Source organism: Hyla sarda, chromosome 11, assembly GCF_029499605.1.
Source record: "Hyla sarda isolate aHylSar1 chromosome 11, aHylSar1.hap1, whole genome shotgun sequence".
In the NCBI taxonomy this organism is placed as follows: domain Eukaryota; kingdom Metazoa; phylum Chordata; class Amphibia; order Anura; family Hylidae; genus Hyla; species Hyla sarda.
In genome coordinates, this window is record NC_079199.1 from 34,635,158 (window position 1) to 34,658,646 (window position 23,489).

Consider the following 23,489-nt stretch of genomic DNA (forward strand, 5'->3'; position numbering starts at 1 on the left):
TGTATATACTTCTGACACAGGCTGCAGAGAGCTCAGTGGGTCCTCATATTCAGCCCATGCACAAAGCATTTATTCACATATATTCACAGTTGACATCTATTCAGTAGGTGCTCAATACTGAGCATTCGCCATGGTGGATGCCTGTCTGAGAATGTGTCCTTGGATCCGTGCCATGGTATTACTGCAAGCACTTGTAAGAAAAGGCTGATAGCATATCATCAGGTGAACTACAGAGGAGAGGTTACAGATTTTCAGTGACAACTCTGTGAAATGTTAAGCTGATCTGATTTCAGCCGGTTATACAGAATCGGGTCCATTCAGGTAAAGTGTCGAGCATTAAGTAAGCTACCACTTTACTACAAGTCCTAAAAGTACAAAATACCTTGTGTTAAATAATGTGAACCAAGTTCGGCATTGCTATACCCCCATACCGGGTACTCTCTGACTGCGCAAAACTATGAGTTCTATGGGTTCGAAAAGCATGGTTACTTTCTATCCCAAAACAGCGCCACATCTGTCTGCAGGTTGTGTCTGGTATTGACATTCAACTTCATTGAATTTAATAGGGCTGATCTGTTATACCAAGCAATCTGAGGGGTGATGTGGTGCTTTTCGGAGAGATAAAATCCTACAAGACATATTTAAAATTAACAACTCTATTTCTCTTTCTCTCTCAATAGAAAAAGCTTAAAGGGGTTATCCAGGAAAAAAAAAATGTTTATATATCAACTGGCTCCAGAAAGTTATACAGATTTGTAAATTACTTCTATAAAAAAAATCTTAATCCTTTCAGTATTTATGAGCTTCTGAAGTTAAGGTTGTTCTTTTCTGTCTAAGTGCTCTCTGATGACACGTGTCTTGGGAAACGCCCAGTTTAGAAGAGGTTTGCTATGGGGATTTGCTTCTAAACTGGGCGGTTCCCGAGACAAGTGTCATCAGAGAGCACTTAGACAGAAAAGAACAACCTTGACTTCAGAAGCTCATAAGTACTGAAAGGATTAAGATTTTTTAATAGAAGTAATTTACAAATCTGTTTAACTTTCTGGAGCCAGTTGATAAAAAAAAGTTTTTTCCTGGATAGCCCCTTTAAAAGGAGTTTTTTGCCACCATATACACTTAGGGGGAGATTAATCAAAAGTTCACCAGTTGCCCATAGCAAGCAAACGGATCGCTTCTTTCATTTTTTTTATTTTTTTTTAAAAGGCCTCTGAAAAATGAAAGAAGTGATCTGATTGGTTGCTATGGCCAACCGGTCAACTCTTCCTCTGCACAGGTATTTTTTCTCCGCAGGATAGAGGATAAGTGTCTAATTTTGAGGAGTCCAACTGCAGGGACCCCCATGATCTTGATAACAGGGCTCTGAATGGAGAAGCAGTGTGCATACTCAACCACCACGTCATTCAATGTCTATGGGAGTGCTAAAAAAAGGAGAGTACAGCACTTGGCCAACTTTAACAGTCCGATAGACCAGTGTTTTCCCACCAGGATGCCTCCAGCTGTTGCAAAACTACAACTCTCAGCATGCCCGGACAGTCGTTGGCTGTCCATGTATGCTGTGAGTTGTAGCTTTGCAACAGCAAGAGACACCCTGTTTGGGAAACACTTCTATAGACAATGAATGTAGTGGGGTTGTCTATAGTGGCAAAACACCTTTAACCCCTTAAAGTGGTAGTCCAGTGGTGAAAAACTTATCCCCTATCCTAAGGATAGGGGATAAATTTGAGATCACGGGGGTCCGACCGCTGGGGCCCCCTGCGATCTCTCTGTACGGGGGCCAGGCTCTCCGGCTAGATAGCAGGTGTCGACCACCGCACAAGGTGGCGGCTGACACGCCCCCTCAATACAACGCTATGGCAGAGCCGGAGATTTCCGAAGGCAGCGCTCCGGCTCTGCCATAGAGTTGTATTGAGGGGTCGTGTCAGCGCTGCTTCGTGCGGAGGTCGACACGTCCCCTTCCCGCGGGCTGTCGGGGCCCGATACAGGAGATCACGGGGGCCCCAGCGGTCGGACCCCCCGCGATCTGAAACTTATCCCCAATCCTTAGGATAGTGGATAAGTTGTTCACCACTGGACTACTCCTTTAACCTCTTCAGGACATAGGGCGTATGGATACGCCCTGCATTCCGAGTCCTTAAGGACCGAGGGCGTATCCATACGCCCGTGGGAAATCCGGTCCCCACCGCTAGCCGGTTGGGGACTGGAGCCGGATGCCTGCTGAAATCATTCAGCAGGCACCCTGGCACGTCGCCCAGGGGGGTCCTGAGACCCCCCCCATGTCGGCGATCGGAGAAAATCGCATGTCAATTCAGACATGCGATTTTCTCCAATTCTGGGCTGATCGGGTCTCTGGAAAATAGGGCTGATCGGAGTTGTCAGCGACAGCACCGATCAGCCTAAAGGATAGGAGTGAGGTCGCAAAGCTGCGATCTCCTCCTATCCCCTGCCATTAGTCAGAACAGAGTTCTGACCAATGGCAGCGCAGGACAGGGGGTTGCCATGGCAACCCCCCGTTCTGCCCGCCCCTGGATCTCGAGGGGCTCTGGAAAGAAGATGGAGGCCGTACCTGCAGGAGAAGATGCCTGGGGACCTGGGATCTTCGCTGGAGCCTGCAGGATCCTGATCAGGTAGGGAATCGACAGTGGGGGGGGGAATTGAAAGTGAAAGTAAATCGATCTTTACTGTGGCAACCACTAGGGGGGCCAAACTGCAACTCCCAGCATGCCCAGAGAGCCAAAGGCTGTCTGGGCATGCTGGGAGTTGTAGTTTTGCAACATCTGGAGGGTCACAGTTTGGAGACCAATGTTACAGTGGTGCCCAAACAGTAGCCCTCCAGATGTTGCCAAACTACAACTCTCAGCATGCCTCGACTGCCCAGGCATGCTGGGAGTTGTAGTTCTGTAACATCTGTCCCTTCAGATTTAGCAATTTTCATGACATTTTTGAAAATTGCTGCTCTACTTTGAAGCCCTCTAATTTTTTCAAAAAGCAAAAGTATGTCCATTTTATGATGCCAACATAAAGTGGACATATTGTATTTGTGAAGCAAAATAAAATGTATTTGGAATATCCACTTTCCTTACAATTAGAGAGCTTCAAAGTTAGAAAAATGCAAAATTTTCAAAATTTTTATGAAATTTGGGGATTTTTCACCAAAAAAGGATGCAATTAACGCCGAAAATTTACCACCAAAATAAAGTAGAATATGTCACGAAAAAACAATCTCAGAATATTCGGGTTTTCGCGTTATTAATTTGTAAAGTGCCGGTGGTCATAATTGCAAAAAAGGGCTCAGTCCTTAAGGTGAAAAAGGGCTGCGTCCTTAAGGGGTTAAGGACCGAGGACCGAGCGTTTTTCCACTTCCCTACCTTTCTTCCCTACCTTTTAGAAATCATAACCCTTTCAAATTTTGCACCGAAAAATCCATATCAGGGCGTATATTTTGCACCACCAATTCTACTTTGTAATGACATCAGTCATTTTACCAAAAAAATCTACGGCGAAATGGAAAAAAAAATCATTGTGCGACAAAATAAAAAATAAAAAAAACACCCTTTTGTAACTTTTGGGGGCTTCCATTTCTACACAGTAAATTTTTTGGTAAAAAATTACACCTTTTCTTTATTCTGTAGGTCCATAAGATTAAAATGATACCCTTCTTATATAGGTTTGATTTTGTCGTACTTCTGGAAAAAATCATAACTACATGCAAGAAAATTTATGTTTAAAATTGTCATATTCTGACCCATATAACTTTTTTATTTTTCTGCATATGGGGCGGTTTGAGGGCTAATTTTTTGCACCTTGATCTGAAGTTTTTGTCGGTACCATTTTTATATTGATCAGTCTTTTTGATCACATTTTATATCATGAAAAAATGAATAAAAAGTGAACAAAAATATGCTATTTTGGACTTTGGAATTTTTTTGCACGTACGCCATTGACCGTGCGGTTTAATTAACAATGTATTTTTTATAATTCGGTCATTTCCGCATGCGGTGATACCACATGTGTTTATTTTTATTTACAGAGTTTTTTTTTTAAATGGAAAAAGGGGGGTGATTCAAACTTTTATTAGGGAAAGGGTTAAATGATCTTTATTAACTTTTTTTTTACTTTAACATAGTGGTAAATTTTCGTCGTTACTTGCATCCTTACTTGATGAAAAATCCCCAAATTTCATGAAAATTTTGAAAATTTAGCATTTTTCTAAATTTGAAACTCTCTGCTTGTAAGGAAAATGGATATTCCAAATAAAGTATATTTTTATTCACATATACAATATGTCTACTTTATGTTGGCATCATAAAGTTGACATGTTTTTACATTTGGAAGACATCAGAGGGCTTCAAAGTTCAGCAGCAATTTTCCATTTTTTCACGAAAATTTCAAAATCTGAATTTTTCAGTTCAGTTTGAAGTGGATTTGAGGGGCTTCACGAGTACAGTGCTCTCTGCTGACATCTCTTTCCATTTTAAGAACTGTCCAGAGTAGGAGAAAATCCCCATAGCAAACATATGCTGCTCTGGACAGTTCCTAAAATGGACAGAGATGTCAGCAGAGAGCACTGCGCTCGTGATGTCAGCAGAGAGCCCTGTGTTCCAAAAAGGAAAGAATTTCCTCTGTAGTACTCAGCAGCTTATAAGTACTGGAAGGATTAAGATTTTTTAATAGAAAGTTAAACAGATTTGTAAATTACTTCTGACACCAGTTGATTTAGAAAAAAAAAAAAAAGTTTTCCACTGGAGTACCCCTTTAACACCCCACAGGTGTTTGACGACTTTTCGGTAAAGTCGGATGTGTAAATGAAAAAAATGTTTTCACTAAAATGCAGTCCCCCCCCCCCCCAAATTTCACATTTTTACAAAGGGTAATAGGAGAAAATGCCCCCCCCAAAATTTGTAACCCCATTTCTTCTGAGTATGAAAATACCCCATGTGTGGATGTTAAGTGCTCTGCTGACGCACTACAATGCTCAGAAGAGAAGGAGTCACATTTGGCTTTTGGAAAGCAAATTTTGCTTAAATAGTTTTGTGGGGGACATGTCGCATTTAGGAAGCCCCTATGATGCCAGAACAGAAAAAAAAAAACATGGCACACTACTTTGGAAACTACACCCCTCGAGGGACATAACAAGGAGTACAGTGAGCCTTAACACCTCACAGGTGTTTGACGAAATTTGGATGTGTAAATGAAAAAAAAAAATTTTTTTTTTATAAAATGCTTTTTCCCCCCAAATTTTACTTTTTTACAAGGGGTAATAGGAAGAAATGCCCCACAAAATTTGTACCCCATTTCTTCTGAGTATGGAAATACCCCATGTGTGGACGTCAAGTGCTCTGCTGCCACACTATAATGCTCATAATAGAAGGAGCGCCATTAGGCTTTTGGAGAGAGAATTTGTTTGGAATGGAAGTCGGGGACAATGAGCACTTACAAAGCCCCCCGTGGTGCCAGAACAGTGGACCCCAGAACATGTGACCACTTTTTGGAAACTACACCCCTCACAGAATTTAATAAGGGGTGCAGTGAGCATTTACTCCCCACTGGCATTTGACAGATCTTTGGAACAGTGGGCTGTGCAAATGAAAAATGACATTTGTGGCGTAAATGCTCACTGCACCCCTTATAACATTCCGTGAGGGGTGTAGTTTCCAAAATGGGGTCACCTCTGGGGGGGGGGGAAAGGTCCATTGTTCTGGCACTATGGGGGCTTTGTAAACACACATGGCCTTCAATTCTGGACAAATTTTCTCTCCAAAAGCCCAATGGTGTTCGTTCTCTTCTGAGCATTGTAGTTCACCCGCAGAACACTTTACATCCACATATGGGGTATGTTCTTACTCAGAAGAAATGGGGTTACAAATTTTGGGGGGCTTTTTCCCCCTATTTTCCCCTGTGAAGATGACAAATTTAGGGTAACACCAGCATTTTAGTTAAAAAAAAAAAAAAAACTATACCCCTTGTTACGTTCCATGAGGGGTGTAGTTTCCAAAATGGGGTGACATGTGGGTATTTAATTTTTTGTGTTTATGTCAGAACCGCTGTAAAATCAGCCACCCCTGTGCAAATCACCAATTTAGACCTCAAATGTATATAGTGCGCTCTCACTCCTGAGCCTTGTGCGTCCGCAGAGGAGAAATTGTGTTACAATTTTTGGGGGTCTTTTCTTCCTTTTACTTCTTATGAAAATAAAAAGTATGGGGCAACACCAGCATGTTAGTGTAATTTTTTTTAAATTTTTTTTACACTAACAGGCTGGTGTAGACCCCAACTTTTCCATTTCATAAGGGGTAAAAGGAGAAAAAGCCCCCAAAATTTGTAGTACAATTGCTCCCGAGTACGGAAATACCCCATATGTAGCCCTAAACTGTTTCCTTGAAATACGACCAGCTAGACCGCAGAGCCGGCGGCGTGTGACGTCACGCCCCCGATTACAAACGGGGTGCTGCGTGCATGATCGCGGGCGTCCCCAGCTGCGGGACTCCCGCGATCAGGCATCTTATCCCCTATCCTTTGGATAGGGGATAAGATGTGTAAGCACCGGAGTACCCCTTTAAGGACTCTAAAACGGGGGCATATGGGTATGTCCTCAGTCTTTAAGGGGTTAAGGCTTAAAGGGGTATTTCAGTTAAAGACTTTTTTTTTTCATATCAACTGGCTCAGATTTGCAAATTACTTCTATTAAAAAAAATCTTAATCCTTCCAGTACTTATCAGCTGTTGAAGAGGAGTTCTGCTTTTCTGTCTGACAACAGTGCTCTCTGCTGACACCTCTGTCAGGAACTGTCCAGAGCAGGAGAGGTTTGCTATGGGGATTTCCTCCTACTGTAGACAGTTCCCGAGACAGACAGATGTGTCAGCAGAGAGCACTGTGGTCAGACAGAAAAGAACAACTCAACATCAACAGCTGATAAATACTGGAAGGTTTAAGATTTTTTTTTTTTTATAGAAGTAATTTACAAATCTGTTTAACTTTCTGGAGCCAGTTGATATATATGAATTTTTTTTTTTTTTACTAGAATACCCTTTTAAGTACAGAGCCTGTGTGATAGATATAGGGTCACTCCAGTTCTTTACTTATGAACTGTAGGCGCAGTCCATGCCCTTGCTGTGGTAGTTTCCTATGGCACTGCATTTTGAAGGTATTAAACCACTGATGCTATTATTATTTTAACATTTTGTGCATAGCATAAATTTGAAAACTTTCACTTCTTGTGCCGTATATCTTTAAGTGCTAAGAAAAGTGTGAGGGGCTTACTATAGGATATATACTGTGCGGTATAGCATACATCAGGTGTATGCGCTCAGGACTTTTCTATGGCTACTTCATAACGTAAGTTCCTAATAGCAACCCCCCATTTTTATATGGAGACAATATGTGTAATATGATGAAAATTTTACTGTATAGGGCACATTACAGCTAGAGGGAACAATAATATGGCCAAGGCAAGAAACCTTGTATGAAGTTCTCTTACAACAAACATTTCGGAAGTTCTTTCTGCTCTTTACAGATGAGACATCCTCAATGCCTATGCAGGGTGGCATCATGATATACTGTGCCCCTGTTATGTATGGAAATCCACAGGGTGGGCCTAACATTACCTGAAACAGACCACTATGTGGCCTTAGATCAGGTAGTGCTCTTATAACTTAAGAAAAAAGGGAACTTTATGCCTAGTATAATTTAGGGAGACATTGAATTAATTAACTTTTTTCTAAAACATATATTCTAAACACACCTCTTATAAGATCTGCGATATTCCACAGTCCATGATAAATTCACAGTAAACTTTTCCAGATTTAGTGTGTTTGGGGGGGGGGGGCAGACTAGTTCCTTTATTAGTTAAAAAAATAATAATTAACATCGAGGATATAACTGTATAGGACTTGACAGTTTCCAGTTTTTAAAATGCAAACGAATGAATCTAATAAAAAAATTATTTAGGATTTTCTTGAAGCATATACTTAAAGCCTTTAATTTCTGGTAACTTTTTTTTTTTTTATCTTTGAGAATCTTACTATGAAAATAAACAAAAATGCCAAAGCTTTGGAAAACATAAGAGACTGCTCCCTCTAGTGGCTGAGAAATATATCACAGCTTCAAAATCTATTTGCATTTCATTTGTATTAAACATTCGGTGATAAATGGTGCATTAAATGGTTGAACACCCTTGAATGTTGTCTAACATTATCTTTATTCTTCAAAAGCATGATGTTATATGGACTAGTTATAGCTATTTTTTTACCATAACTACCCCAGGTAAGTCTGGGATTCCAATTAATAACTCAACACAATTACCCCCTGGCTAAAAAGCCCAAATTACAAAATTCCCTATAATAACTGACTACCTAAAACTTAACTTTTAATGTATTGATTTAAAAATAAACCAGCCATTGTGACGGTTAAAAACATGTTTCACTATATCCTATATAATCCCTCTTTCTGGTGGGTAGCAAACCACACTATATATTCAGCGGGGACCCGTCAAGTACCACCACTAATATGACCCATTTGTATGTGCCAGGTCAATATATCAGGTATACAGTGCACACGCAGTTAAAATCAGAACTGCCTCCCTCTACATGTTTTGCTGAAACAACCCAGTCATCAGGAGGAAACAATGAGGCAACCACCCGTCAACATGCATTTGTGGAGTATTTATAAGGTAAAGTAAACTACCTCATCATTAGGCGTCATCTAGAGGACCAATCATCCTTCAAAAGGACTTGCCAATCCGAATGCTGGCCAGTGGAATACCCCTTTATACTGCAACACCACGAAGGGAAAGAAAATTTAAGAATCAATAGATATCCGATGTGGGCAGCTCCCCAATGAAGTCCCAGATGTGCTTGACAGGAGACAAGTCTGGAGACACTGTGGGCGATGGTAGCACGTCTAGGCTATGTGGACTGTATTGTCTGTTTGAAGAACGGTTCCTGCGACACTTTGGAGAAATGGACATACCACTGGTTCCACCGCCAAATCCATGTAACGCTGAGCCGTGTACCTGGTGTGAAGACCGTGTACCTGGTGCTGAAGAGGATAGACCTTCACTGCACCATTATATCCTTTGCTGGACAATGGAACACCTATAGCTAGACATCTGGCTCTTAGCCCAATGTAGTGCAGGCACCTTCTGATGGTTTATGTAGACACTGTGTGACACCTTAGGCTTGATGTCTGACTTATTTCACTGGCAGTATATAATGGATCACTACACACCATTCTTCTACTCCGTCTATATGTCCGTGCAGAGGTTCACTTTCGTACATCTATAGCAAGTAGTCCAGTTTGGCATTGGTTTTCCAACTACCAAGACACACAACGGTGACCAGCGCAGACATCTCGGCCTACAGTCATAGGCAGAGTCTACAAACAGCAGACATCGCACAACACTGTACTGACCTGAACCGATTCCTGAGGTTCCGTGTATCACTGAAGCCCCTCCACATGCCACAGATTGGAGCTCAGTGCTTGAGTTGATCTTTTACTGATCTTAACTCCTTCCTCAATTTTCATTATCTTACAGCTTGTCCTTCTTGGTACTACCATCTCAATGTTAAGGAGTGTGAAAGTCTGATGTTGGACCAGGGTCAAGTCTCCCCACAGTCTGCTATAGCCAATCTGTTTTGTATCTTTTTTATCATTGACATCGCATTTAGCTGCCTTTGGGCTGCTTCCACATCAGAACCCTGATCATTAGTTAATGACTATAAGAAACATATAGAAAATCCTTAAATTTTATCATGTCGCCACAGTGCTTCATCTCGAGTGGTTGGACAGTTCTAATATCACAGATATTTTTTGTATTTTGGTTATCCTGTCAGACACTAAAGTGTACCTGTCATATGAGAGAAACACAAAGAGGGAGATTTATCAAAACCTGTCCCGAGGAAAAGTTGCTGAGTTGCCCATAGCAACCAATCAGATCGCTTCTTTCATTTTTGAAAAGGCCTCTGAAAAATGAAAGAAGCGATCTGATTGGTTGCTATGGGCAACTCAACAACTTCTCCTCTGGACAGGTTTTGATAAATCTCCCCCATAATGCCTATATATATGTAACCAGGGCTGTGGAGTCGGAGTCGAGGAGTCGGACGAAATTTTGGGTACCTGGAGTCTAAGTCGGCAAACAATGCACCAACTTCGACTCCGAATCCTACTAAATTTAGGTTGGAATAAAAAAAAAAGCAAGTTTAAATGTCCCAATTCACAAAAAGTTATAATTAATGACTTCTCTACTGTAAGAATAAAGACCAATGCATGTAGTGCCTCACCTAACCGCAAAACGAACACATTAAGTGACCGTGAAGAAGCATGCTTTCATGTGCTTCACTATATGACATGCAACGCACAATTAGGAGCGACAATACTTATACTTTCCATAGTGTTGTGTTCTGCTGTTACAGGGAACCCATGGGTAACCTAGCCTCTCACTGATAAGGGATTAAGTAAATATTTTTTTTTGCAGGACTAAAGACACTTGTATAAGTGAAGGGAATATAGGGTCAATAGTTCAATACTGAAGCTGTAAACCATTGGAAAAACTGCTGCCATTCAGCTAAGGCTATAAAAACTTGTAAACTCCGATAGTTAGCTTAAACTTTAAACATGACTATGGGATTCTACTAGGGAAATGATGTTTTATAATAAATGCCCCTTCCTGGATCCTCCCACTGCCCTATCTTCAGGATCAGCACATTAAAAGGAGAAAGCAGCAGCTTCTGCCTAACTACCTCTCTCTGCTAGAAGAGCTTAGAAGAACTTGGTGGAACAGCTTCTTGGATTCAACTGTAAGTGTTTATAAATACATTCGCATATTAATACAGAGGAGTCGGAAGTACAAAAAACTGTGGAGTCTGAGTCGGAACATTTATCTACCGACTCCACAGCCCTGTATGTAACTCACTAGGTCATGCAGATGCTTTAAATGTCTTTTTTTGTGTGTCTAACTTCTGTATTTGGTTCATAAATCCCTCTGTTCTGCTGCTCACTCATTCTGACATCCACTGCTCAAAAAGGGGCATGTCCGAGGCAAGCACTGGGCCCACCCTCTCACCTCACACATTCCTGAGTCTGCCGTCCTGGGTCTCTTCCTCCAATCCTTGCAGGCTGCTCTGTAACCCCCTCCTCTTTGTTTTCATGCTGCAGTCTGATATAACAGGAGTGAGCACAGAGGAGTGCTATTCCCGCCCTAACTCCCTGGACTTTGTCCCAGCCTGTGCTTTACCTGAGACAAACATTATGCAGCCAGACAGGATTATGTTCTCAATGGTAGGGGGACCCCTAGTGGCTTTTTTTTATTTTGTATTTTATAAGCCATGGTTTCTAGATATAGATTAATGTTATGTAAAAGGTTAATTTCTTGCCAAGATGTACAACATATACATTTTTTTTGTTTATGTCAGTGCCCATTTAGAGCATACCTTTGAGATCCCCCCCCCCCAAAAAAAAAACAAAAAAAAACAAACTCTTATTTGTTGCTCAGTACCTCATCCCGATCAGGTACATCTAATTTGTTGGTGTCTACGACCTATATTTCTCTCTGAATTATCTTTATTTACTTGCCATCATTGCTCAGTGAAATTTCTGTCTATTCTCTTCTCCTCTGTGATGACTCCTCCCCCTCTCTCACTCTGCTCTGACTCACAGAGGGCCGGGAGCAAGCACAGCCACTCTGGAACTGTCTGCAGCCCTGTCAATCACTCATGGAGTCCATGACGTGTCCATGACCACTGGACACTGTAGGACTGGAATTTGTCCCAGGAGGCATGGGGACCCCTAGTGGCCACTTTTTTGACTGGCTTTTTCAGTATGAAATACTGAAAATTTTCTGATGAAAGCAATTGCAAAACCTATCAAACAAGAACATATCAAGAGTAATTGTATCTGACAGTACCCATTTAAGGCTAGAGAAGAAGATCCTCCAGAATAGGTGGGTGTATGCTCTCATAAGGTGTATGCCACGGAACTGACATAAGGCCGGTAGAACACAGCACAGCTATAACTACTGTTATCATTACAGAACAGGAAGCAATAAAGAAATTATTAGGTCACCTAGTAACAGGGATGTGTCCTTTGTGTCAGCACATCACTACTCTCCTATATAAAGAATGGAGGTTTCATAAGAAAGAATCATGGAAGATCTCAAATACACTGCATTGTACTTACCATATGAAGTATGAACAGAATCGATAGTCTTGGTTCAATATATTCTATAAAGGATAATAGAAAATGCCTGGTCCCCTACCCCAACACCTGTTTCTGCCGCTCAGTCCTATTTTGATTTAATAAAGCTGCAATACCAGACACTGCCCATAGACAAGAGTGGCACTCTTTTTCAACAGACTACAATGGGTCCATGCTGTTGTTTTTTTTATTAGCACTGATTCTACAGTGTATAACCGAGGCACTATACAATTGTAAATAGAACACCAACAAATGACTGCCCCATAGTTTACCCCCATGCATTGCGATACAGGTGTGTTCACACTATTATTGTAGATGCCACAATATTAGGCATGGTATGTAGTTGCCAGCCCAAGATAAAATGCACATCGCATCATTCCATAGGTCAGTGTTTCCCAACCCAGTCCTAAAGGCACACCAATAGTCTAGGATTTTAATTTTTCCCTGTTCTATTCCAATGGAGTAACTGAAAAAACCCGGGATGTTGGTGTGCCTTGAGGACCGGGTTGGGAAACATTGCCATAGGTGACTGTTTCCAAACCAGTGTGCCTCCAGCTGTTGCAAAACTACAACTCTCAGTATGCTAGGAGTTGTAGTTTTGCAACAGCTGGAGGCACATTGGTTGGAAAACACTGTCATAAATAACGAAAACAGAAGGAATCTTTCTAATACATATACTCTGTGTGTGTGTATATATATATATATATATATATATATATATATATATATATACATATACGGGAGATGTGTAAAGAAAGAAGACTAATTGTAGAAGACACAAGGCATTAGTCTACTGTACACGTGCCATTGTCCTCTAACTGAACATGGACAAAATTGTTTTACTATATCCAACAAACACACACTATATATCAACAAAAGGCGAGTATTGTGCAGTAAATGTTACACTTCTATATTCCAGCAGCTATTTTCTGCTGTTTGACTAAAGGCCTGAAGCTGTTTGAGCAGAGGCTGAGAGTCTATTTGTGCAGAGTCAATGCATTTACATATTCTAACTAAAGTAACCTCGGTGAATATTCTATGCGCCCCGGTTATGGTACATTCACACCAAGTTTGTTCATACGGTCACTGGATCTGGCTGGGGGAGTTAAAATCAGGCACTCCTGTACCCCAGTTTTGTGCCTAGCTTACAACCGCATACCACGGGTTTAGGTCCTCTTTTGGCTAAGATCAAGTGTAGTATCTGTTCTTATCAGTTTCATGCTGGTGGCAGGCGACGCCAGTATGGAGCTGGTGGGGATGGGTGGTGCATGGTAGGGAGCAGGTGTACCGGGGCGTTCCGGGGCTGGTTCTGAGGAATCAGCTCGATGGCTGCCCCGATGTGACCTGTTACCTCCGGGTCTCGCCATGAGGCTGAGAGGGTCTAGAGCCTAGGTACTTTAATGCCTTGGGGAGTGGTGACCCCGAGGTGCCGAAACACACTGGGAGTACTGGCTCACTGAGTTGAAGCACGGGCATCATGATCTCTTCACCTTTGTGGCACTCACCTCTTGATTCCCGACCTTCTGGCTAGGATCAGAGAAATTTTTATAGATCCGCCGGATGTCCGCGCAGTATATCTGAACACATTCACTTATTTCTTTTTGTCTCACTGTGTCACTTTTTGCGTGTTGTGTGTCCACAGGATTTGTCAGGATGCGGTTGCCCTTCTGAGTGTCCCTTCTGGCGGTCTAGGGGAGGTGTGTGTGGCCATTAGGTTCCGCACCTCCCTGCAAACACCCCGGGTACTCCTTCTTTGGCAGGGTACCAACCGTTATCGGCTCTGCGGGCAGATACCTTGGCTAACGCCAAGGGGGATGCCAGGAGCATTTGTGTGGGGTCCCAGAGGCGGGAACCCCCACGATCAGACATATTATCCCCTATCCTTTGGATGGGGATAAAATATTAGATCCCGGAATACCCCTTTAATTACTGTGCATGCTGGACAGGGCAATGCTGCAGGACAACTGACATATGTAAAGGGGCCTTATGATTTATGTAAGTTAACGGTGGTAACTGAGCAGCTTTTTTTCCTTTATGCCAGAAACTTGCTGTACCTGTGTGATAAATTGGTGGTTTTCATTTTTATCTGTACTTTTCAGCAGAACAACCCTGTGGCCAGACATTAGCTGGAAAGCCATAGTAAAATATAAAACAGATTACATAACATGGTTTTTTTAAACTTTTTTATTTGTGCCATTTTTCCTCACTTTGGTTGAGTTTTTTGGGGGTCAGTGACAATTTAAAAATACATCCTGCTCCAGGTGTGGTGCTTTTTTCCCCCAGTTAGTGATGTTTTCCACCCATAGACCTCCACAGTGTGTGTTGTAATTTGAGAGGCATTTTTTTTGCATTCTTCAAGAATCCTTCAAGCATCGTATGACTTGTAATAAGAAATACACCCCAGAAAACAATGCAACAAAAAAGGCATGCACTAATATATTTCAAAGTTTTAAGACCTTTTTACTTTACTTTTTCACATTTTGTTTTATTGATGCCTTGTGTTAAAATTAACATTTTTTTTTTTAAGTTTTCCACCATCATTCTGCACCCAAACAAAACAGAATGTTAGAAATCTTTAAAGCGAACAGTCAGATCCAACAGAAAAACATTGTTTTTCATATCATTCAGTACCTAATCCTGACCATGTACATACAATTTTTATGTGTCTAGCACTTTTTAGTTTTTTATTACACTTTTAATTTAGCTCACTAGTCTGAATTCCTCTCAAAGGGAGGGGGTGTGGCCTCACTGTGCAGGTCTCCGCCCCCTCCCTCAGTATGCTCTCTGCTCACATCTCCCCTAGCATTAGCAAAACTACAACTCCCAGCTTGTCCTCACTGACAGTAGTGGGACACAAGCTGAAAGTGGGAGGATTTTTCCTCCAGCTGTGAGCCCTGCTCTCATAGCTGTCAATCAAGGAAGTGTGTCCATGACATAGGTGATGACGCATGGACACAGCAGGACTAGTATGTGTCCAAGCAGGGGGGGGCAGTTGTCTGACTGGCTTTTTCAGTATGAAATAGTGAAACATTTCTAATGAAAGTAATTGCAAAACTACTGGTTATGCATGCTTTACAACATATCAAAAGTTTTTGTATCTGACAGTGCCCATTTAATAATTTATTAAAATAAAAAAGTATTCAGTTCTTACCATTTTTCTCTGCAGATCCTCTTAAAGAGTACCTCTCATGATCTTGTTAAATTTTATAATTCTCCCAGTTCACTGTCCCCATCATGATAAACCACCCCCTGCCTTTATTTTTATTATTTTTTAGTTTTCTATATTGATATTGCTCTGTATTTTCTGCCCAGACTGGGAAGGGGCATTACCCAGCAGGCGTGACATTATCTGAAGCCATACAGGGGATAACTTCCTCCCTCACTCTGCTACACACAGCCCAGGGCAGTTCAGTGTGTGAGATGAGCTATGATTGGCTAAGGCTGCATAAACCCCCTCAGCACTTCAGACTGTATTTCCTAAAATTTGGACTTCTGCCAGGCCAGCAGGAGACCAAAGTCTGTGCAAGAGATAGAGGGAAATGTGCTCTGGACAAGTAGCAAGACACTTAGTGGCAGCTTTTTCATACACAAATATAACATAGAAAACTATTTTTTTTTAAACAAAGTACATTAGAAAGATTTTTTTTATTTATCATAAAGGAGTGCAATAGCAAAAATTCCTTTTAATGAGAGAGCCCATTTAAGTTCTGTCTGGTTGGATGGGGACCGTCTGTGGAAGCCATTTTCAAGTGTCTTCAGAAATATTTGATCAGGTTCAAGTCAAGGACGTTCACAGAGTTGTCCCTAAGCCATCCCTGTGTTGTCTTGGCTCTGTACGCTGAGGCTCATTGTCTGGCGTTCTGAATATTATGTTCAGAATGCTGTGATAGGGAGGCCGTGACGTCACTTCCCATAGACATGAATGGAGGGGTCGTGTCACGACCATTGCCTCCCGAACCCAGCGCTCTGTACATAATGTTCAGAATGCCAGCTGTCTGCACGGAGATCGCATAGGGTTCGAGCGGCCAGACTTCAGCGATCAGACATCTAATCCCTTATCCTTTGGATAGGGGATAACATGTCTAGCAACATAGTACCCCTTTAAAGTGTGATATTAAATTGCTTGAATACCTAAGAACATATGAAATTTTTGTTTTTTCTTTTTAACAAAACTTGCAAAAATATAAAAATGATGTTATTATTTGTCATTATTGGCTATTTAGTACAGAACGATGGGGTAAAATCTTTTATTTTTGATTTTAGTACAAGGCCACAAAAGGTAAAAGGGTGGGAAAACTGTCCTAATGCATTGTATTTAAAAAAAAAAGAAGAAAAAAACCCCCACAAAAGTGTATAGAAATACATTAGGCTTTGAGGATTTTTTTTAAGCCTTCGAAGAGGTAAATTAGAAGGTTTCACAACTTTTAGCTGTGTGCACAAAAACTGTACAGGGGCACATGGATTTTTACATTTTATAGACTAGCACAAAAAGTTACTGGCGTTTTCAGAAATCCTCTTTAAATGGTAATTGAAGGCAGATAACTCATAAAGCTACTTTCTTGTTAACTGGCACCTTGGCATTACATGCCTCTCCCCTTGAATCAACAGCTTTTATGCCTTTTAGCCACTTGAAATATCTCTGATTCCCTCCCCTTAAATTGGACAGTCCAGTTGTATTCGGGGCCTACTGTTCATAAGTATTTGCTACATTTCCTAGGATTTTTCTACAAAGACATCATGTGTAAGAGAGATTTCTGCACTTGTAGTGTCCTTTCATGACCTACAAGGTCAGTTTTTACAGGGGTGTACCATACAAGGGTGTTTATTGGTAACATCTGAGTGTCTCAGCTATGTGAGTGCCCCTGGGTGGTCACACATCTAATCACAAAAAGGACACCGGAGGGAAGAGCAAACACTCAGCTGAGAATGGACTGTTCAACTCAGTGTTGGGGGTTAATGTAAGATTTTATATTAAGCATTTAGACAAGAGAATTTACTGCCAAATTGACATATCAAATCATTTTTGTTAGATGTGTCAAAAATAAATTACAGACATATGAAAAAAGACAGTAAATGGTCCTCTTACTTCTAAAGCATCTCCTGTAGCTTGAGGAATCTATGGACAAAAGCTGATCACAGTGTGTCCTGCTGTTGACAGCCGCAATCTGTGTTGGAACAAAGAAACAAGTGTTTAATTCCATTGGAGTGCCACCACAGGCATGAAGAAGAATCACACACCCCTTGCAGGTTTTTTTTATAAAGATGTATTGGGTCATCCAGAGTGAGAAGAAATGTTCTTTGTAGTCATTCAGATACAAAGAATTTTTGGGTTCCCCACTGATGACATTTATGTTCATCACACTACACTTCCTGGCTGGCTGGCAGATCCAACCTTTTCGCTGCATAGACTTCTATAGTAAAAAGGTCGGATTTAAAGGGGTATTCCAGGAAAAAAAAATATTTATATATCAACTGGCTCCAGAAAGTTAAACAGATTTGTAAATTACTACTATTATTAAAAAATCTTAAAGGGGTATTCCGTAAGGACACGCCCCCCCCCCCCCAAGTGACGTCACGCCCCCTCCATTCATGTCTATGGGAGGGGCGTGACGTCTCGGAAACCTGGAAGTTTCCGACACTGGAGATGCAGCCCCGCATACAATGCAGGTGCTGCAGGGAGATCGTGGGGGGGGGGGGGGGGGTCGCAGTGGCGGACCCCCTGCAATCAGACATTGTATCCTCTATCCTCTGGATAGGGGATAAAAGCTTAGATCTCGGAATACCCCTTTAATCCTTCTAATAAATATCAGCTGCTGAAGTTGAGCTGTTCTTTTCAGTTTGACAACAGTGCTCTCTCCTGACACCTCTGTCTGTCTCGGGAACTGCACAGAGTAGAAGAGGTTTGCTATGGGGATTTGCTTCTACTCTGCACAGTTCCCAAGACAGGTGTCATCAGAGAGCACTTAGACAGAAAAGAACAACTCAAATTCAGCAGCTCATAAGTACTGAAAGGATAAATATTTTTTAATAGAAGTAATTAACAAATTGGTTTAACTTTCTGGAGCTAGTTGATATATATAAAAAAAGTTTTTTCCTGGATAATCCCTTTAAGACAGAGTGAGACATGTGCTGCCGTGAACTTTCCCATCTTATAACCAGCAATTGTATCGGGTCACGTGAATGAGACCTGGTGAGAATAACATTTTTGACAAGTCATGCAAAAGTGGCACTAAAACATCTATTTAATGGAGCAAAAAACTACTGGAGGACTCAGCATTATCATGCATTACTTGGTCACCGATTTGTTTTAATGGGTGCTTTGTAATACCACAGTTGTAGGTTGATATCTCCCCACAATATCAGTGAGACTAGCCAACCATCTAATGTGCATGAAGGCCTCTGGGGTCTCTCTGTAAAGATAATGTCAGGGGAAAGGGGGATCAGACCGAACATTTATGTGTATAGAGGAATTTGGGAGAGAAGAATATGACCAAACACTTATGTCTATGGAGGAATTGAGGAAAGGATCAGGCTAATCACTTATGTGTATGGAGGAATTGGGGAGAGAAGAATCAGGCCAAGCATTTGTGTGTCAGCTATCTTATGTGTATGGCCACCTCTAAATAATGTGCCCGATTAGGGTAACATTCTCCCCCCCAAGACGCATCTCTACTAGCAAAGCAGACAGCCCCTAACAAAGAGCAACTTTCAAGGGGTTTCTGGGCATTTTATATTGACGGCTTATCCACAAGACAGGTCATCATTAGTGGCTGATCGGCAGGGTGTTCTACACAGCTGTGGCTCCAACAAATACACAATGAAGTGAATGGAAGTTGTGCTGCAGTAACCTGGTGCCACCACTACACAATGTACATAGCCAACTACTTCTAGACATTCATTGTGTCTGTGCTGGAGCGGTGGACAGGCCATCAATGTTAAAGGGGTACTCCACCCCTAGACATCTCATCCCCTATCTGGGACCCCCGCAATCTCGGCTGCGGCACCACAGACATCCGGTGTATGGAGCGAACTTAGCTCCGTGCCGAATGACTGGTGATGCGGAGGCTTGTGACGTCACGGCCACGCCCGGCTTGTGACATCCTGGCCACACACCCTCAATGCAAGTCTATGGGAGGGGGTGTGACGGCAGTCATGCCCCCTCCCTTAGACTTGCATTGAGGGGGCGTGACCTCCAGCACTACACCCGGCGCTCTAAATGAACACCGATTGCAGCAGGGAGATTGCGGGGATTCCCAGCGGTGGGACCCCCCCCCCCCCAATAAGATGTCTGGGGGGGGGAGTACCCCTTTACATGTACGGAAAACTCCTTTAAATCGAGTGCTCTTTACTTTATAAATGGTTGACATGTATTGCAAAAACACTTGAATGGAAATAAAATAACACTGTTCTTGTTCCTAGGTGACTATATTTTTGACAACCTCCTATCATAGGTAATAGATATATTAAAAAAATAAATCATGTCAGTCAGATTCCTTAAATTTTTTTTTTTTTTTGACAGCCTGAGAATAAACCGGAGTTCCCACCCAGACACTTGCAAGGTACGACCCAATGGAAGCAGTCGCCTCCCTATGCAAACCGCCTTCCCCGACTTCCACAAAGTTCTCCGCACCGAAGGCTGCAGGTGTTTGATCTGGCACTTTTTTTGACACTTGCTCCAAGACTTCACAGGTAAAATAAAGGCTGCACTGGGTTAAATAAACGTGAAATGACACAATGGAACACGCCTAGGCTTTGCATGTATTCAGCGGAGGGAATTTACAAGACAAATGGTTTTGAAAATATTTAGCCTAGGACAACAAACCGCAATGTGATTTAACAGTTCATGTTAATTTATGGGACAGTGAAAGGAGGGGCCTTGTGCCTTTTCACACTTCGAGTGTTGATCGTGTATGCCAAAAGCCGGACATGCAATAGGTTTAAATTCCTGGATTTATCTCAACGCTGATCTCGAAACATTCTCAAATATTACCACCCCTTTCATGGGAGCAAAAGTCTTTCCTTTGTGTGGCAGTTGCACTCTCATGCTTTGGTTGAGACGCGGCTGACCCGCCCGTGTAAACAGGTGCTTTTATCAGCTCGGCCTATTCATTACAGTGGATAAGGGGAACTGTTTTTTTCTAGCGTAGGTTCCATGGCCCCATTAGTCATGTGAACGCACATACATAGGAGCATATGGCTGGATTTTCCCACATAGGAACAATAAAATATCTATCAATTCATTTATTTTCAGATTACCATCAACAAGTGATTTCGTATGGAACACGTGTTCATGTACATAGGGCCTAGACATATGATATCTTCAGTGATAGCAGGAACATGTACACTGATCGTCTACTGTAATCTCTTCATTACTGGATTTAACTCTAAAGCAGATTTCAAGATTCTTTTTGTTTTATTTTATGCATCGCATCTCCTTGAAGCTAGGCGAGGGAAAGTTATGTTGCATTCTCCTTACAAAATTATATCCTGTTTTGGTCCCTAAGGGTCTATTCACACATACAGTATTATGCGAAGATTTGATGCGCAGGATTTGAAGCTGTATTCAGTCATTAGCACCAGGTGAGTGACAGGCTGGGATTTGAATGCGAGCACGTCCCGCAATGCGAATCCCAGTCCCGCCGGCAGCAGAAGGTAACGGGACCATGCACTCACGGCCAGCGTGTGCGGCCGGAGCGCATAATGTAACGTAACAAAAAAAATTATAATAATAATTATTGGTTAGACATCTCCCAAGGCATTGGAACTCGGCATACTACCCCATTCTCCTTGCTGGAGGTTTGGTTTGCATAAGTAACACATATCCAATGTAAGTAAGAATTATTGGCTGTAACCCCTAATGATGTAGACCGATACAGCTCCACATGGTGCCCCTAGCTATACTTCTGCTCCTTTACCAGGTATAGGACATTAACATGACGTATTACAATAGCTCATGTCTATATGAATAGAAGCCCATTCACTTCTCTGAGGTCTGTATAGGTGTGTCCTGGGCCACTTGTGATTTTGCTATTTTTTTTGCCATTAGCCTTCTGGTCAAAGTTCCCTCCGTGGGTGCCATTCTGCCTTTCTTGTCCCTTTCTTTTTCTTTTCTCTTTTGCCTGCCCCTTTTCCTTTTGTTTTATTATGATTTCAAAACAGTTGTTTAGTTTACCTTTTGTCAGGCCCTGCAATTTGCCTATTTTCATGTTTTATAATGTTGCCTTTCTTTGGCCTTTGGGTGTATGGCTACTCCACCCTCTTGTACTGGTGCCTTACTTGAGGACTGAATCTCTTTATTCTTTATTGCACTATTACGGTTTTACTTGATCCTCATTCTCAACTCAAGATATCATGTGTAATGTTGTATTTCTTGTGGTGTACTTTTTGGACCAGCCAGGTCTGTATGTGCCTTTTCCCATTGTATTCTGTTGCATCTTGTACTAACCTTGGATAAAAGTTCTTGACTATGAAAAATGTCCCAGTAGCCAGGAAGCTAATGTTCCTGCTGGCACCTAACTTTTAGGGTATTTTTTCACAGTAGATTCCTGCCTATAGAATAAAATTTACACACATTTACATAAAGGCCCAAAACTAAGCCAACACCCCTATTTAAGACTCTATGTCTAACACTAATGTCTACAATGCTGTCCTGAAATGCCAGTCAGTAAATTACCTTAGTACACAGGGAAGCACTCCATGACCTTCAGGTTGAGACCGGTAGACAAGGCTGATCTGAACCAGACACTTCTAGGATACTAACCCAAATAGGACTGCAAACCCTTTCCCACGAGCCAGGTACAGGTCCAATGACCATAGTATGGGGCCATTAGTATTGCCCAGTATCTCTTGCTACCATTGTCAATGATTGGATGCTAACAAGAAACCATCTTAGATCATCATTATCTATTCCTTCAATAGAAAATTAGCAGAAACAATATAAACATGTATGTCACCCATATAACACTTCTAGAAAGCGGGCACTGAGCAGTCTGCAGTTCTAGATGTCAGTGGTAACCTGGACCAAATCCACAAAAAGCCCTGGCAGATTATCCCTCATAAAGCAAGAAATGTCTTATTAGAATATTCACACTTTGACCACAGCAATGATATGTAGGTGACTTGGCAAAAAAATCAGGAACACCTTCCCTAAAAAACAGCTCAGTCTTCATCACCAGTGGCTAATAATATAAATGTAATAATAATGTAACATAATAATCATAAATTTAAAAAAATTACTGGGATATTTAGCAACCATGGTGGGAAACATGGAGGCCTTTGTGAAGCAATCTGGGTAGGACATTTTTGGAACTGAAACATAAAACACTCCTTGCCTTCTCCATCCTAGGCATAATCCCTTATAGGGTAAAAGAAAATTTCTAAAACCTCATTCCCAATAGAAATAAATTAGCAGCACTCACCAAGGACCGCAATACTTCTTATTTATTAAGTTATATACTCACATCAGGGGGAGACAAACAAATGTAGGGGAGTAGAGCTGAATAGGAGGCAACAGCCGTTTCACACATCCAAGTGCTTCATCGGGCCTGAGGCCCGATGAAGCACAAAGATGCGTGAAACAGCTATTGTCTCCTATTTCACTCTACACCCCTACATTTGGAGTAAGAAAAAAGTTCTCCCAGTAACATACTGCAAAAACATGATGTGGATAGAGTCTACAGTAAGTCAATGGGACCGGTTAAAATCAGTCAAGTTCTGCTTAATAACATATCTATTATAGCTAAACAAAGGAACCCATGACATTAGAATGAACAAAGGCTTACATGTCACATCTAGGAAGTACAAATTGAGGAATATTATTACCATAACGCACAAGTTTTTGGAGTTCCATCCTTTTTCAGTATTGGGGTGCTTCATATTTATGCATACTTAAAGGGGTACTCCCGTGGAAAAATTTTTTTTTTAATCAACTGGTGCCAAAAAGATAAACAGATTTGTAAATTACTTCTCTTAAAAAAATCTTAATCCTTCCAATACTTTTTTTTCTCCTATGTCATGACCACAGTGCTCTCTGCTGACCTCTGCTGTCCATTTTAGGAACCGTACAGAGCAGCATATGTTTGCTATGGGGATTTTCTCCTGCTCTGGACAGTTCCTAAAATGGACAGCAGGTCAGCAGAGAGCACTGTGGTCATGACATAAGAGAAATGCAGAAAGTCAAACATTTCCTCTGTAGTATACAACCCCTAAAAAGTATTGGAAGGATTAAGATTTTTTAATAGAAGTAATTTACAAATCTGTTTAACTTTCTGGCACCAGTTGATTTAAAAAAAAAAAAGTTTGCC

General features: G+C 41.5%; 1 protein-coding gene across 5 annotated transcripts in view; it reads right to left on the bottom strand.

The window, feature by feature from the left end:
* Positions 1-23,489, bottom strand: part of MIPOL1 (mirror-image polydactyly 1) — a 339,635-nt gene that overhangs the window by 238,701 nt on the left and 77,445 nt on the right. For 3 of the 5 annotated variants that reach the window (XM_056545248.1, XM_056545244.1, XM_056545245.1), the window contains exon 3: positions 17,273-17,351. The exons of 1 other annotated variant lie outside the window; for it this stretch is intronic. The gene's annotated coding sequence lies outside the window, so the exon portion shown is untranslated. Of the gene's footprint in view, positions 1-9,405; positions 9,810-17,272; positions 17,352-23,489 lie in introns of those variants that run through there. One more of the 5 variants, XM_056545247.1, reaches the window with a different exon arrangement.